A 6,516-nucleotide genomic window follows, 5' to 3' on the forward strand; every position below is an offset into this window, starting at 1 on the left:
ACAACTCCCATATCTCTTCCAAGCTTCAGTTTTTCACCAGCACAGTGGGCTTCCCAAAGAAGACAAAGAAGACAAAACCGCATCATCTTCCCCATGTAATACACTGAATTTTCCACTGAGATCCATATACCCCAGTCTGGCATGGGACATTGTGCCCCTTCTCTCCTCAGAAAACAATCTCTTCCCTGGGTTTTGCTTCCTGTGATAAGCACCGAGACACTGAATCGTAGCAGTTCTGTGTTCTGAGTATCAAAGTGCATGTCCTGGGCAAGGTAATCTCCTGGTTTCCTTCCAGAGGGATGATCAAGGGGCACCAAATGATAATTTCTATGGAGCTATGCAATAGCATTTCAGAATAATTTAGCAATATTTTCCCAGTGTTGGGACATTCAGCTTTTTGACCAAAATTCTCCACCCACAAAAGCCTCAGTAACATCTGTAAACTCCTGCAAAGGCAGGTGATTCTCATATTAGAATTAAGCTTTCATCAAAACCTGGCTTCCTTTAAAGTCCTATTTATTATTGCTTATAATCTCTTTCAAGTCTGTGGGTGGGAAGCAATACAAAAGTATCTTTCATTATTCATTAAGGACAAATGGTGCAGGGCTTTTGGAAGGAAATAGAAAGCACACATACTTTTCTGCACTTAAAACAATTATTTCTTATTAATAACCCTGCAGAAAGGTGCCCCACAGAGAGCTGCCATTTGGATGCTTTTGAAGTTAAGTCTGTTGATCACAAAAAGAACTTCTCTTGCCCTGTGACATTGCTGAGCAGAGATCCTGGGGAGTGCTTTGTTTCGTCATTTTTATTTTTCAAAAAGATTTAGATGCTTGTTCTTGAGGGAGCCCCTTTCATAGGGTGGAAAAGTATTTTCACTAAAATCATGGAGATCGAGGCCCGTCATGAGAATAAAAAGCTGCAGCTATAGAGCAAACCTGCGGCAGGTTTGGGAAATGAATTGAGGAGCCACGAAGTCCCAGGGGACCTGAGGCTGGAGGGGACCCTGGAGGTCTCATCCAACCTCCTGGGAGGCTGCTGGACGTACCCCAGTTCAGCACCACGTCTCTGGGCTCCAGGGCGGCCCCAAGTGCATGTGCTGCTCTGCTTGGCGCCCTCCCTCCTGAGCTGCTCCAAGGGGTCTCTGCCTGCTCAAACGCCCTGAGGAAAGCAGGTTCTCCTGCCAGACCCTTCTCTGACCGCTCAGCTGGCAGCAGCGCCCTGCGAAGGAGCTGACAGGGCCATTTTATCAGCACGTTTGTCCAGGACATGGTGTGTGGCTGCGAATCCTTCAGACATTTAACCCTCTCACCCCTCTCTTCCCATCACCCTGATTTCAATCTTCTACATTTGATTTTCATGCTGGGAGACAGAGAAATGCCAGTGGTTTTCTTTCTTTCCCTTTTTTCTCTGTTTTTAATGAATTTTTCATTTTGTTCCACTGGTACAGAAAGAATAACAATGAAGCAACAGTGTCAACACAGAAAGAATTTTCTCCAAAGTCACATCGTGGCCAATCTGCAGCAACAATAATAGATTTTATGAATCCCACTGAAGAGAATTGTTGGTGGAGGGGGTGAGGGTGGCTCTCAAAGGCTCTGAAGTTGTTTGTGCCTTCTCCACCATGAGGCCCCACTATAAGCAGCTATTTAAAGAACAAGCCAAAAAAAGATCATTCTGCAAAAGCGGATTTCTGAAAGCAGAGGAACAAAAAATACGTAGGTGCTTTATGATGTTTAAAGAAAATAAGTTGCCTAAACAGGCAGCTTTGTCCTGCTTGCTCTGGGCAGATGCTGCCGGGGGCTGAACACTGATGGGCTTTGGGCTGCACTGGTGGTCCTGCCGGACCCGTGCTCCGCAGCCCCAGTGACGGGTTTGCTCCCATGTGTGAGCCAGGTTCCCTTTTTATAGATGGTGTTTTTTCCAGGACGTGTTAACACCAATTTGTGAGCTCGGTGGGACGACAGAGGCGGGTGAGCAGCGCTGACCTCGGAACTCACCGCTCTCAGATTCGCTTTCCGCCCCATCGCAGAGTCTACAAGCAGTAAAGGGATGTTGGGGGGGGAACCGGGTCTCATCCGGCTTCACCTTAAAGGAGGAAAACTCAGTGAACAGCATCTCAAAAAGCAGAAAGCTGTAACGTGGCCATGATGTACCCGTACAGCTGTTGTTTTGGGGAAGGGCTGCGCTTTTCACGCCGGTCTGCACGCTGCCGCCACGGGTGCAGAACACCTGCGCGATGTGACATCAATATTGGCGTTATTTTTGGTTCCTGTGCACCTACTCTGTGTATCCAAGTGCCTTTTCTTCCAGGAACCGCACACCACATGCAGCGGAAGACGGTCTGAAAACAAAACCTGTGCTTATTTTCATGTGTTTTCTTACTGCTATCAAAGTGAGAAAATCACAGATCTGCTCTTCAGCGCTCACTCCACCTCAGCCAGGACACCCAGCAGGGGGGCAGCGTTCGGGGGCGCCGAGCGCTGGTCCAGCTCACACGCGTGTGCTGAGCGCTGGGGAGGAGCAGGGGACGGTCTGTCTGCACCAGAGGAGAAGCTCACTGCCAGCAATTTGTTGGAGTGAGACTATTTTCAGCTGAAAACACCGAGAAAATGAAATGTAAAATAACAGCGGAAAGCCTGAAATGAGAGTGAATTGGGGACCAAGCAAACCATTTCAGGGGTGTTTGTTTTAGACAGATGCTAGAGGGGTGAAATACAATCCCCTTATTCATGTTCTCTCTTTTCAATCATGGCCATTTCCCTGTTCCCTTATTCTACTCCAATAGTTTTGTTTTCAATTTCCTATCTTTGCTGATGTTCTGGGGACGGGGCCCATCTCCTTTATGTGTATTCCGGTACTCAGGGCAACACCGAATGGCTCTTGGTGGAACCAGACTACCAGGGATAAACTGGAAGCAGCGTCACTACCGGCACAGCTCACGGGCTGTGGTGACACTCAAAACAAGCAGGGGTGGCAGAACTAGGTCTGCTGAAAAGAGGCATAAACGAAAATCACCTTCCAGCATTCACTACAAGTGAGGCTGATCTGCATTTCTTACACCACGCAAAGGCTACAGCTCAGATGCTAATTTTATCTTGCTGGCTTTGTAGCGTCCTTGATCTTCAAGAGAATTCAAAATAAGATGTAGCAAATGTATAACTAAGTCGTTTTAAAGAAGTAACTGCAAAGTGCGTAACACTGCTCAAGGGGAAAGAGCTTCTCTGCTAAACACAGAGCACGACATCAGATCATACCGGCAGAATGAACAAACGGGCTCTTTACGCCTTGTCCTCACGACGGGGCGGTTATGGGAGACCAGGGCAGCTCAGTCTCCGTTTGCCCTTCAAACCCATCTCCGATGGCAGCGTATAGAAAGGCCAAGCCCATCTTCACCCTCCCATAGCTTTTGACAACATGACGCCTTTGCTGAGCAGCCATGGGGCGATCGCCTGTCGTGGACATCAGGACCGCTCAGTGCTGACTGCGGGACACGCTAGGGCAGGAGACCCTCTGCACCCCGTGTGCGCCGGGCAGGGCTGCTCCTCCCTCTGGGCCAGGCGGGACCTGCACGGTCCCAGCAAACCCGGGGCAGGTGAGCGTGGAAGCGGACAGTCCCCCCACCACCGTGTGCTTGCCTGGCTGGGGAGTCTGCAGAGGCCCAGGAGAGGTGGGTCTGGGATGCTTCAAGCCCTGCCAGCAGCGTGTCAGCGCAGCTCCCGCGATCAAAGCTTGGGCTTCCCTCCCTGCGCAGAGCTCCAGCTGAGGCAGGAGTTTAGCTGGTCCCAGGAGCAAACCTGTGCTAAACTGACTGCATAGATAAATCTGCTGCAACTGTCTTGAAGGCTTTTTGGAAACAGTGTGTGCTGGTACAGCTGAACCCAGCCAGAAAGCAGGCAGAGGCCAGCGAGGGGCAGGGGCTTCCTAGTGCCCCAGCGTGAAAAAATGAGGGGTCCGACATTGCCCTCCCAGGGCACTGGGTGCCACCGGTGATCACTGCATTGCTCCCCACAGAAAGCAAATGTTGGCTTCGAGGCTGCTGCCCAGGTCCATATCTGACTCTCCTCACCTCAGAAGTCCCATGAGGCCGGTGAAGAGCCCAGTTCACCAACTGGCAGCTTCAAACCCTTTGCTGGGAGCAGCCACAGCCCTCCCAGGGGTCACAGCGGAGTTGTTTCCTTAGTCTGCCCCAGGCAGGGCTGGCCGGCAGGGAGCGAACAGGAGATTTCCCAACGTGACAGGGAAACATTCTTGTCCTTCACTGGTACCAAACTCAAGAGAAGTCTGTCCCTTCCAGGTGACAGGTATAGGGGTGCCAGGAGCAGAGCTGTCACAGCCCCGGACAGCAAGTGGCAGAAAGCACATGGCAGACAGCAAGGGTGGTGATGTGCTACCGGCGTGATTTCTGCATGGATTTTTTTCTAAGCCCTGCTGAGCAAAAGAAGAACAAAGATGAATAGCAGCTGTGTTGGGGAAGGAGAGCGCTAGGTGAGTGGCATTAGCTCTGTCAGAGCACACCTTGGAGGGGATTAAAACAGCTCTCCCACACTGAGTAACACCCTTTGCAATTCCTCCGTGCTCTGGTAAGAGCTGGTCCAGGGAAGACAGCCAGCCATTCTTACTACCCTCCATATGCACCCATATTCGAGGCTATTTGACCATCTTCCCTCTTTAACCCGTATCAAGGTCTCACAACCTTACCAAATGCATCTTCCTCCTTAAGGAGGGGTCACGAGCGCATCCAAAGAGGTGGGTCCTTCTGAAGATGAAGACAAGGAAGGATTTAATCTGAGAGCACCTCAGCCTGATCCCCACACCCGCAGAGCCCAGGTGCAGCTGGAGGCTGCTGCTCTGCCAGTGGAACTCAGCTCTTCGCCAGGGAGTTTTGACTTTATTTCCTGTCTGTGTTTTTTTCTTTAGTTGGAGAAATGAAAAGAAGGAACAGGAGAAGTTATTGAATTACAAATGAGAAAGGAGATGGGATTTTTGCTGTTGTTGTTTTGTTTTTCCTGGAGCTAACAGTGCTTGGAATAGAAGCCTGGGGAACCAGGCGCCCTGTTCCCGAGCTGCTCGTGCCGCCCTCGCCGGCCCGCGGCAGCACCCGCTGTCCCGGCAGCTCCGCCCGCGGCACGGACACGCGCGGGTGAGCGTGGGAGCTTCCCCGAGCACACGTGCACTCAAATCACTTTCTCTAGTCTCCCAGTGCTTTCATTAATTTTTTCCTTATTTTCAGAGCAGGTGCTTGTTCCCGTTCTTAATGAATCACTCTGCTTACTTGTAAACAAGCCCTTTATTAGCTCCACAAGCATGCTTTCTATTTGTACGTGTTCCATATCAATATTTGAAAGCACAGCACCCTATTCTGCATTCTCACTCCATGCCCCTTGCTGTCCCTGCTGCCTCCCTCCCACCTCTTCTTTCTCTTCCCTGTTTGTTCACCCTCCCGGCTTTATCTGTGCTGATAAAAATCAACCCTAGACTTGATGCTTCCTTCGTTGGCCTGAATTAAATAACTGGGAACTTCCTTTCTGAATGACGGTTGTTCAAAGATGATCTCCATACAAACCCTGTGTAGATTTAGTCCTTTCTGCACATTTGAAATTGGTGAGAACACCTGAACCCCAGGCAGAGCTCTGTTTGTCAACGTCCAGCTCGCTTTGGAGGAAGCTGCACACCTACTCATTTGTTGGATGCTTCTGCACCTTGTCTTTTAAACTCTGGTCTTATTAGCATTGGAATTAGTGTTCTAGAGTTTAAATATGTGAAAACAAGATGCTGCTTCCCTTCTCCCAGCAGCTGCATCCAGGGACAAGCCTCCAGTTTCCTTCACCACAAGTTCTAGGAGCAGCTTTGTAATGTAAATGGGTACTCACAGTGTTTTTAACAAGCACCTGCTTTATCATGCTGCCTAATGAGAGCCCGGACAGAAATGCAGTGAAAGCAAAGGAAGGTAAGGCTAGTATTTTAGCTAATTAACAGCAAATTAAATTAAACTGACACACACATATATTTTGGGTTTCTGCATCCAAGGGGAGAGAGTGCTGCAGAGATTTCATTATTCACATTTCCCATCATCTGTTTTCTCCCAGCACCTACCCACCCAATTACCTGGGGAAGGAAAAGGGAGAACGATACTAAAGCCAATAAGATAATTCTCATTTACATAACATTTTTTCTGCATTGTGTTTAATAGTCTGCGAATAACTGTAGAAGAATATATAGTCCATTCTTTAAAAAGCTCCAATGCACTAATTGAAATTAAATTACATGGAACTCAGTCTCTGTCTCCTGTTCATTGGGAGATAATATGCAAGCCACAGTTTTATGTGTTATTATTAATATTGATAGATGAACCCCTGCACTCACCACAGAACCACTTCCCAGATGTGTTTCCACTTCCTTCAACTGTAGGTGAGCCTAACATGATGTTTTTCCCCATTAAAATGGCTCATTTGGTGCACCCAGGATTGCGATCCTTTAGCATTCAAGACAGTCATCACTGCAGGTAGCGGTGCC

This window comes from Streptopelia decaocto (genome assembly GCF_964273445.1).
Source record: "Streptopelia decaocto genome assembly, chromosome: 14".
In the NCBI taxonomy this organism is placed as follows: Eukaryota; Metazoa; Chordata; class Aves; order Columbiformes; family Columbidae; genus Streptopelia; species Streptopelia decaocto.